Raw genomic sequence first — 11,451 nt, 5'->3', positions numbered from 1 at the left:
CTCAGCTCCCAGCCCCCGCCCGCCCCGGCGGGTGAGCAGAGAAGCCTCTCGGGCTGGTGAGTGCCGGTCGGCACCGATCCTCTGTGCGGGAATCTCTCCGCTTTGCCCTCCGCACCCTGTTACTGCGCTCTCCTCTGTGGCTCCGAAGCTTCCGCCCTCCGCCACCAGCAGGCTCCGCCCGCCAAGGGGCTTCTAGTGTGTGGAAACCTTTCCTCCTTCACGACTCCCTCCCACTGGTGCAGGTCCCGTCCCTATTCTTTTGTTCCTGTTTTTTCTTTTTTCTTTTGCCCTACCCAGGTACGTGGGGAGTTTCTTGCCTTTTGGGAGGTCTGACGTCTTCTGCCAGCTTTCAGTAGGTGTTCTGTAGGAGTTGTTCCACATGTAGATGTATTTCTGTTGTATTTGTGGGGAGGAAGGCTATCTCCACGTCTCACTCCTCCTCCATCTTGAAGGTCTCTGGAATTTTCCCTTTTAAAAACTTTTTTTTATAATAAAAAGCTGGAAAATCAATAAATACAAGTCTCTTGACATTTAGTCAATGTTATCAGGAGTTTCATAAAAAAATTCTCCAGAAAAACTGCACTTAGGAACCAATTGCCATTGTAAGAACAAGTACCACCAACTAGATGCCTCCTGAGTCTAAGGCAGAAGTGTCACAACTGAGAATACAGAGGGTGTGTTTTCTCTGGACATACACTGTCCACCATTGTTGTGTCTAATAACTAAAAACGTGTGTGACCAGAAAAAAGTAGTTCTCATTGATTTGCACACAATTGGTAGTTGCTTTATGCAAGACAGAGCACAACTCAACTTCAGAGAAAAGTTCCTGGGTACAAGGCAAGGGGTTATGAAATAAAAGCCTTTTTTAATTTCAGCTTCTCCTTACAGCTTATTATTTTACTATAAATGCCAAAGAGTGACTTTTAAACCAAGCTATTTAAGATTTAAATTGGATAAATTAAAATTTTTCTGCATGTCACTTAGGAAGTACTAGAAAATACTTCGAAGTCTAACAACAAAGGAAAGAATGAATACATTGTCATATAGCATATTCTGCAAATGTATAGTTTATAAAGAATGACAACACGTGGTAAAATGTTTGTTATATCAAGTGAAAAAGAGCACACATTTACTTATCATACCAATTCTTATATATATGCACCTTTGCAGAGGAAAAAAAAACTCAAGAAAATAATGACTGTTAACCTCATATTGGTATATTACTGGATGGTGATATAATGAGTTTTAAATTCTTTTTCTTATGTTTTCCTATATTTTCCAGTTTTCTATAAAATTCCTTTTATGAAAGAAAAGCAAAACCAAAAAGTTACCTTTAAGAGTGGTATACTTCTTGTTATAAATCAAATTCTCACTCAGCAGCAGTACAAAAAAACAAATTGAGCATTTTGTATTATCTAGGTTTTCTGAGGAAGAACAATGGTGCCTGGTTAGCTAGTGCTGTAACAGCTTGCTTAGTAATGCTCCTCTTTTCCCAAGTGCTTTTCAAATTTGTTCAAAATACCCACTTTGCTTATTTGGGTATGGGGAAGAATAAGGATGGCAAGGCAACAATCATTTTTCATGCTACTGCAAACGTCTTTCATTCCAAATCCCCTCACCATTTCCATTCCTCCAGTGATTCCAACAATGCGCCATCCCTCAGCCAAGGCACTGAGGCATACAGACCCTGGTCGACAGACCAAGCCATCTGCGTTGAGTCTTAGTGCAGGGCAGACAAAAAAATAAACTCGACTTAGTTTTCTGCCACTGAATACAAGGGACCTATATGGCTGCCTGAGTATAGAAAACACTAGCTGGCCTTCTCTACCTAACTTCCCAGAACCTCCAACCAGAGATAAATTAATATACTGACATTGTCATCCTGGAGAATGCCATGTAGAGTTCAGCTGGTGGGAACAATTTCGTCACAAAACCTGTACTAAAATTTCTGTGGAGAAGAATTGGCTATCTCACCAAGGCCCACCTCTGGACCCCATTATGATGAATTCAAATTTGTTGAGAATCCAGCAGGCTGTTCTTTTTTTTTTTTTTTTTTTTTGCGGTACGCGGGTCTCTCACTGTTGTGGCCTCTCCCGTTGTGGAGCACAGGCTCTGGACACGCAGGCTCAGCGGCCGTGGCTCTCGGGCCCAGCTGCTCTGCAGCATGTGGGATCTTCCCAGACCGGGGCACGAACCCATTTCCCCTGCATCGGCAGGCGGACTCTCGACCACTGTACCACCAGTGAAGCCCAAGCAGCAGGCTGTTCTTAATAGGTTTTTGGTTGGTTGGTTGGTTGGTTGGTTGGTTTTATTCAGTGGGGGGTCGTGCTGTCACTTTGTGGAAGCCCAAGCAGCAGGCTGTTCTTAATAGGTTTTTGGTTGGTTGGTTGGTTGGTTGGTTTTATTCAGTGGGAGGTCGTGCTGTCACTTTGTGGCTATCGCTGTTCAGTTTTAAAACATAAAGTGCTTTCTTTATCCATACAGAAGACCAGTTGGCCTAAAAGGCCATGCCCTAGAGTGGTGCTGTCCAATATACAAGCCACTACCCACATGGCACTATGGAGCATTTGAAACTTAGCTAGACCAAACTGAGATGTGCTGTAAGTGTAAAATTCACATCGAATTTTGAAGACCTAGTACAAAAGAAAAAATAATGTAAAATAGCTCGATAATCATTTTAATAGTGATTGCATGCTGAAATGATAATATTTTGGATATATTGGGTTAAATAAAATGCATTATTAAAATTAATTTTACCTGTTTCTTTTTACTTTTTTAGTGTGACTGCTAGAAAATTTTAAATTACATATGCCATGAACCTTTTATTTCTGTTGGAGTGCTGGTTTAAAAAATAAAGATGTGGCATATATATACAATGGAATATTACTCAGCCATTAAAAAGAATGAAATAATGCCATTTGCAGCAACGGACCTAGAGATTGTCATACTGAATGAAGTAACTCAGACAGAGAAAGAGAAATATCATATGATATCCCTTATAAGCAGACTCTAAAAAGAAATGATACAAATGAACTTACTTACGAAACAGAAACATACTCACAGACTTAGAGAAGGAACTTATGGTTACCAGGGGGGAGGGTGGGGGGAAGGAATAGTGAGGGGATTTGGGATTGACATGTACACACTGCTATATTTAAAATGGATAACCAATAAGGACCTACTGTATAGCACAGGGAACTCTGCTCAATATTATGTAACAACCTAAATGGGAAAAGAATTTGCAAAAGAATAGATGTATATGTATAACTGAATTACTTTGCTGTACACCTGAAAGTATCACAACATTGTTCATCAACTATACTCCAATATAAAATAAAAAGTTAAAAAATAATAAATTTTAAAAAAATGATTAGTGTTCATTAAATAAGTACCTGTGAATACCCACTCTGGAGCATCTTACATAGAAATGTCCATGTGAGAAAGAGGTTTATCCTAAATGGAGTGCTGTATCTCAGCACGTCTGCCCTTATGTTTTTCAGTCTGGGGTTCCTATGTGACCCCACTTTTCATCTTCTCTGTGCATGAAGATTTAATACATACAGTATGTCTCCCCCTCCAGCTTTCCCCAGGGCTGCCCATTGTTATCCCCGATCTGCTGCTCTTGCAGGCTCCCTGAGCATGTCTGTTGGAGCAGTCAATCCAGGAAACAAAGTGCCACAAGAGGGACTGTAGGAAAACATTCCTGAGTACTCTAGTGAAGGGGACAAATGCTCTTGGTCCTCCAAAGTCCAGTATGCTTCTCCCAGCCGGTACCCTGGTGACTTTTCAAAGATTTTTGAGGGAAGGAAAATTGTTAGCCAAAAGACACAAATAGCAAACTTGCCGGTTCTGAGACAAAGAGGCTGCATAGAACCCCTAGAGAATAGAGCCCCTGATCCCACCTGGATGCGTAAAGCCCATGGTTAGGCCACTAAGCCTTCCGCTCTGGCTAAATGGCTAAATATTTCTGATAATAGTGGTCTCTACTAACCCCTCACCTGCCCTACAGCAGAGCAGATCTATCAAGTGAGGAGGGTAGTAATTATTGGTGATACTTGCAAACACTCATTAATTAAGCTCCTGGGTCCTTAGGAGACAGATATGAGATACAAGGGGATCAACACACAACAATGCCAAAAGGAAGCTGTAGCCATTTGAAAAGCAAAATATGGTGACTGTTAATTTATAAAAGTAAAGTCAAAGAGTGTAGTGTTAAAAGTAAGACTCTAATACTTTACAGTTACACGTCTTCTGAAGTCTAAGAATTGTTTCTTGCCTTTTTTTCTCTCCCATTAGCTATTATGACTACAGCTGAGACCTCTGTCTCCAAGAACGTGCTAATACCTTCTTTTCTGCCTCTGAATCTCCCTCCAGGCATCAATTTCTTATAGACGAGGGCTGTGTCATCTGCTATATTCCCTATAGCTCCTTGCACATTGGCAGGTACAGGGAATGTACATAATACATACAGATAGTTTGGTTACTTTTGTCTTCTGCTATACTGGTGGCCTTCTCTTCATAGCTGAATATCTTCAATATTTCACTAGGCCGAAGTTTCTTGAGCCAAACAGATCATCAGGTATGGTTAATATAATGAAATTTAAAGGCCACCTGTAAACACTTCATGAATATTATATGTGCTACAATAAACAGTTAGTGAGACTTCTTGTTCTCAGGAAAGACTTCTGATGCTATTGAGGTTTCACTATAGAATTTATTCTGTATTCTATAGGCTAAGGAAATATTACAGGGGAGAATGCAGACAATGTGAATTCAACTGTGAAATCACCTGGTTGACTACTCCAAGACTCTCAGAAACACTCTTTTTTTCCTTTATGAAAGAAAATTTATAGAGTCATGATAGACAGAATGGTGGAGTGTTTCCTTTTTAAGACACAACTGGGGTTTAATTTTGAAGAGAAAAAAACAGATTTCAAAAGACAGACCCTGTTGGAAAATCACCAATTGGCCAGAGATAAAAATGTCTGTAAGGGTTTAATTTTTCTCACTCCAGCTGGGAGTTTTGTTGTTTTTTCTTTTTATATTTTCTGAATGTACTCAATACTTCTCCTAAAATAAAAATCCCAAATTCTACTCCTGGATAATCTGAAAAAGAGATTCCTTTGATTTTCAGAGTTGTTTTGACTTTTAAGAAAAAAAAGACAAGAAAATTTCAAAATAGTAAATCCCATATATATATATATATATATATATATATATATATAGTAAATTCCTTCTTAAACATTATTCCAAGAAACAGCAGCTAATTTTTTTAAAAAATCTCACAAGAGAAAATTTGTTAGGAATAAAATTTTAAATATAGACATATAAACTCTATATCATATAAAAACTTTTTTTCATAGGGACATCTTAATAGGATTTACTCTCAATATGAGTGTGGAGTCCACTAAATCACTGCATACATGATTCATGCCATCATTTTTTTTTGCCTTAACTAACAAATAGTCAAAAATCACTTTATTTGTCGAAGTTTTAAAAATATATTTATCTTTTGAAATGAAAGCCCACACAGGCATGCACAGACAAAAATACACAGTTCTGTACATTATCAAAAGAACAGTGGCATACTTATTGCCATGGTCTAATGTTTAATGACTTACACCCATCTGCATCTTCAAATCCACATGCATTACAAAAATTCCAAGAAACCTCATCATAAAGACTCTATTACTGCATGGTTCCCACTATAAAACAGAACAGCACTTTGTAGTATTATAGCAGTTTTCATGCAAGAATAGAAATACTCTTTTATGATTCCTTTGTTTTCTTCCAGATACCCATAGAGGAAGGTCAATGATATATTCATCTTATTGAAACTCTTGTCCAGGAAAACATAAAACCAAGAGAAAAGAGTGCTACAGTGAGCAAATTGAGGTGAGGCACTATTTTCTCAAGTTATTAAAACTTTTCCAAAAATTTTGATTAATTGAAAATGTAAAGTTCTAATTCCATCTTAACATTATTATCAGTGAATTATTTCTTATCCCCACCATTCTATCTTCAGCCAAAAGACACTCCTCACCCCAACTATTCTACTTGACCCTACATAGTCATTGAAAATATAAAATATAGAAACCTGGATGCTTCTCTTGTAGGACTGAGAGTATCCTCAGCTTACCCAAAGCTTGAGTGTCTTGGGGCAACTTGAAAGGCATCAGACAGCCTAAATGCCTGGGCCACAAATAGGTCCCCAAATGAGAGTAAGGACAAGATGTTACTCCAGCCAAATACCCTGATAAGTGTTTGTCCTTAACATATGGAGCATTCCTAAACAGAAAACAAGAGGAGAGAAGAGGAGAGGGAGTGCTCTCTTCAGCAGCACATATACTAAAATTGGAACAATACAGAGAAGATTAGCATGGCCCGTGCACAAGGATGACACGCAAATTTGTGAAGTGTTCCATATTTTTGAGGTATCACCTCACACCAGTTAGAATGGGCATCATCAGAAAATCTACAAACAACAAATGCTGGAGAAGGTGTGGAGAAAAGGGAACCCTCTTGCACTGTTGGTGGGAATGTAAATTGATACAGCCACTATGGAGAACAGTATGGAGGTTCCTTAAAAAACTACAAATAGAACTACCATATGCCCAGCAATCCCACTACTGGGCATATACCCAGAGAAAACCATAATTCAAAGAGACACATGCACCCCAATGTTCATTGCAGCACTATTTACAATAGCCAGGTCATGGAAGCAACCTAAATACCCATCGACAGACGAATGGATAAAGAAGTTGTGGTATATATATATACAATGGACTATTACTTGGCCATAAAAAGGAACGAAATTGGGTCATTTGTAGAGACGTGGATGGCTCTAGAGACTGTCATACAGAGTGAAGTAAGTCAGAAAGAGAAAAACCAATATCGTATGTTAGCGCATATGTGTGGAACGTAGAAAAATGGTACAGATGAACCAGTTGCAGGGCAGAAATTGAGACACAGATGTAGAGAACAAACGTATGGACACCAAGCGGGGAAAGCCGCGGGGGGGTGGGGGTGGGGGTGTGATGAATTGGGAGATTGGGATTGACGTGTATACACTGCTGTGCATAAAATGGGTGACTAATAAGAACCTGCTGTATAAAAAAATAAATAAAATTAAATTAAAGAGAAAAAAAAAAGAGGAGAGGGAAGTGGAGGAGAGCCAAGAGAAAAGAAGGGAAGAGAGGAGAGGAGAGAATAGGAGAGATAAAGTTATAAAGGGAACCCCTGTCCTGATATGGACACATTTTTAGCAGCCATCCAGCAGAAAGGACGTATTTTGGTCATTGCTAATCCTTAAAAATATCAGACTCAGCTCCTCTGCGACTTAGAGCAAAGTTTGTCTGCCTAGAAACTAATCCTTTTCCACTTTAACTTCTTTTGTGAGCTTGCCAAGCAATTATTCCATAATTTACCCAGCAAAATAATTCTATAGCCCACCGAGAAGAGACTAAGAAGGAAACAAATAATGTGTGTGTGTAAAGAAACTACATGTAAAATATACATCCTATCCTTTTTTAAATTTTCTGGGTAAAATTTATGACCAGCTGGTATCTCTGAGGATAAACCATTTTGTGTTTGTAATATAAATATTCATTGATCTGGATGGGTATTTTTGGTGACCATATTAATAAAATACAAAAGTTTTAAATCCTTGAGTTACATTTTTTTTTTCAGAAAACAAACCCATATATCTCTACATCATTCTTACTGCCATTTCTTCTACCTGCTACAAAATGGTCAGGAAAGGGAACCCAGCCCAATCTCAAGAAGGATGTTAAAAATGAAGGGGGGCGGGGTGAAAAACAGTGTAGGATCTGAAGGTCTAAGGCCAGGGATTCACTGGGCATTAGGACAAAGCATTGCATTTCCAATGGCCTCAATTTCTTCCTCTCAAAATGATAACTAAAAACCATATATGATTTATTTCATTTGAAGCAAGAATAAATTAAACTTAATAAATTGTGGGAGAATATTTGTGGGGTGGGGGACACAGATAGAATAAGAGAGAGAAAAACAGCAATGTATACCACAAACATGCTTTCAGGAGGAAGCTGGTGGTCTGCCAGCCACATTTTGAGAAACATTGTCAACAGTGACTATTTTTTTCAGTTTATTCAACCTCTTTATACTTATTTTTATCATTGCTTCTTTAAAAACAAAGTTTTGTCAATAAAGGTGCTCCACACATGAGAAAATCAAGAAAATGTTCCCAAATCCCTTCTGAAAACTTTAAATAAACATTCCTGATGTTCTCTATGTGGTCACTTCACCCTTGCATTCAACAGAGAAAAGCATCAATAATGCTTCAAGCATTTGCTGGGCAATGGGGTCTTAGAGGTGAAAAGGCAGACTTCCAGGGCCCTATGGTCTAATGGGAAGTCATAAATAAGTAAAAAAAAAGTAGTTAAAACACAATGGGATAAATATAATGCATGTAATTGGAGTCACATTCAACTTGCATATAGTAACTGCTTAACAGAGCCAAAGACAAAGTTGAGCCAGGGCTCCATCTGTTTTGAGATGGTAGAAAATCAAGTAGATATTGCTGTCCTTTCCGAGACCATAATTCCTTTATCTAGTGGAAACCATGAAAATATAAGCCACTCATACCCTGATTTCTCAGTTCAGGAATTTTAATCCAAAAGCCATAAAATGAGCCAATTGCTATGTGGCCAAGTAAAAGCCTAAAAGAATATCTGAGTGTCTTCTGCCCTAGATCTCAGGAGCATGGTGATCCTTTGTGCAGTTAACTTTTCTCATGTAACAGGTCTTTAGCATACCTGCTCTTGGATGCTGGTACCTACCAAGATACCTGGGTTCTGTAAGGTAACCCAAGGATAAGTAGAAGAATAAACACTTTTAATGGAATAAAAAGGGAAATTGTTAGCAGAAAACTAACATTAGCAATCCAATTACTTAAATTTTCTACCCTAAGATTATCTTCAAAGAGAATGTTTCCCATCCCTCCTCTTCATTTAGGACCCAAAGCCCCCACCTCATTCCTGCTCCCATCCCCAGGAAAGCAAAGAATGTCAGACAACACTCCCCTGAAGCTAGACACAAAATTAGACAGAAAAGGTAGGAGGAAAGGAAGAATAAAGAAGCAGAGCACTAAGGAGCTGTAAGGCAAGGAAAGAGGCAGAGAGACTATCAGGGAGAGGGGACAAAAGAGTCTTAGTTACCCATATGCTTGACCACATGACATATCCCAAGCACTTAAGACTAAGGATAAGTTGAATTTTCTAATTCCCACCACCCTGAAAATTTGGAAGTAAGTAGAATATATCACTTGGATCTGAAATAGTCCATTTGAAATGTTTCTAGATTCCATGTGTGTGTTTGACTAACGGTGGACTCTTTGTTATTAACTATAGTACCTCTTTCTTCCAGAATAAGGAAAATCAACTCCAGTGATATCTAATAATCTTTGGCCTGTTCCTTAATCCAAGGGAATTTTGAAATAACATACTATCAAACTATCAAACAGAGCTCCTGGGGACATCTGGAGCAAATCCAGTGTTGGACAAGGGCTATCAGGGCCCTGTTGAGCATCACCATGGATCACTAGGCTGTCATTTTTAAACTGACCTATTAAGTTAGCCCTTGGTCTCTAGATTGCCACCTTAGGAAATTATATTGCTTTGGTTTCACCTAAATTCTAAATAGTCAAGGACTTTCCTTGTGAAAGTTGTGAAAACGCCTATGCTCATGATCAATTTCCATGGGAATCATGATTAAGGCAGGTCAAGCCTAGGTTCATCTGACTCCTGACTCCATATTCTATGAAAATATAAACAGGAGGGCAATAACTTCCCTGGTCCTCAGTACTGTGAGTGGCTGGGGTAGAAACCTCCATTCTTCTTCCTTTCTCAACTCAATCCTTCCTTTTCTTTGTATCTGAATAGAGGCAAAGACCCAGAGGTAATTCCATCTTCCTGCATTTAGTATAGAAACCACCTCTATCCTTGCCCTATGTCCTTCTACTTTTGCCTTCTCCAGTTTTTATCCATTCTTCCTCCAGGCATACAATGCTATGCCAGATATGTAATATGCTCAGTTGATAACATTGAAGGAAGACCTTGGTAGCTGATTTCCATGCCTCCCTTAGACAGGAAAGCCCTAGATTCTCCACCTTCACCCAGACAGTAGGTTTTAGTTAAATCTCCACAGTAGGACAAGGGCAAAATATGAGGATATATAAGGTGCTATGAAACAGGATAAATAATTGAGTTATCAGTTGGGATTATTTGTGTTACAGAAAACCTAAACTCAACTGGCTTAAGCAAAAGAGAAAAAAAGGGGTATTTTATGGCGTCACAGAACTGAGGGGTTAATATTGGATCTTGCCTGCTGAGGAGCTTGGTTCAGTCACAAACAATGTCTCTCTGGGCTCTTCCTTCCAGCTTTTCTTCCTCTAGATAAGCTCCAATTTTGACTCCATGGGATGCTTTCTAGCCACTGAAGGTTCATAGCTTCACAACCTCTAGTTCAATAACAAGAAACTCTGCTTCCCCAATAGCTCAAACAGCAGGACCAGAATCGAATTTCGTTTGACTTTGATTGGCCCACTTTTGATCACATGATCCTGCCTGAAAATGGCTGTGGCCAAGGGGTTGGACTACACAGATTGATCAGCCTCAGTCCCATGTTCCACTCCCTGAGGCCCAGGGACGACATCAGTCTCACTTGAAGCACATGGACTGAAATGGGAAAGGGGTGCCATCAAAGTAAAACTGTGCCCCCAAAAAGGGTGTGCAGGTGCTGAACAGCAAAGTAAATAAGCATTCATTACGCTTCTCTAACTCTGCAGGGATGCTCAAGAACTGCTTCACAGAGGAGACTGGAAGAGACTTTGGAACCAAATTATGAAGGATAAGTAGGAGTTTGGTAGGCCTAACTACCTACCAAATGAGTGTGGACAGGCCATCCAAAGCTAGGAGAACACCATGCACTAATGCAGTGGACAGAGAAAAACGTCATGATTTTTTTCCAGGGAATTCTAGTTAGCTTCATACAGATGTGCCTATGGCAGCAGGGGGATAACTGAAGCAATTAAGCAGGCTAATCACGTTGGGCTTTATATACCATACACAGGAATTTACATTTTTTTTTTTTATCCTTTACAAAGAGATGGGGAGCATTGAGACAGATACCTTAAGCAAGCATTTGCTTTCTTGAGCTGGATGGAAGGTGTATTGGATGGGTGTGACAAGGGCTGTGAAAATGGGGTGGAATCTCAGTCAGAAACAATACATATACAGTAAGTCCCCTCCATACGAACCTTCAAGTTGCGAACTTTCAAAGATGCAAACGTGCATTCACATGTCCAATCATGTAAGTTAGTTCACGTGTCTGGCGTACATTGTCACGTGCGTGCATTCTCTACAAGTGGTTGTGCTTTTGTGTACTTTACTGTACAGTACTGTATAGAGTACA

The 11,451-nt window shown here is 39.3% G+C and overlaps 1 non-coding gene across 1 annotated transcript; it reads left to right on the top strand.

Annotated features, from left to right (window-relative positions):
• Positions 1–6,324: 6,324 nt before the first annotated feature.
• LOC112063511 (U6 spliceosomal RNA) lies at positions 6,325–6,431 on the top strand. Its single transcript, XR_002891020.1, has one exon. It is a non-coding gene; the product is annotated as a U6 spliceosomal RNA (small nuclear RNA).
• Positions 6,432–11,451: the final 5,020 nt, after the last annotated feature.

Source organism: Physeter macrocephalus, chromosome 11 (genome assembly GCF_002837175.3).
Source record: "Physeter macrocephalus isolate SW-GA chromosome 11, ASM283717v5, whole genome shotgun sequence".
NCBI lineage: Eukaryota > Metazoa > Chordata > Mammalia > Artiodactyla > Physeteridae > Physeter > Physeter macrocephalus.
This window is presented reverse-complemented; position numbering and strand designations above follow the sequence as displayed.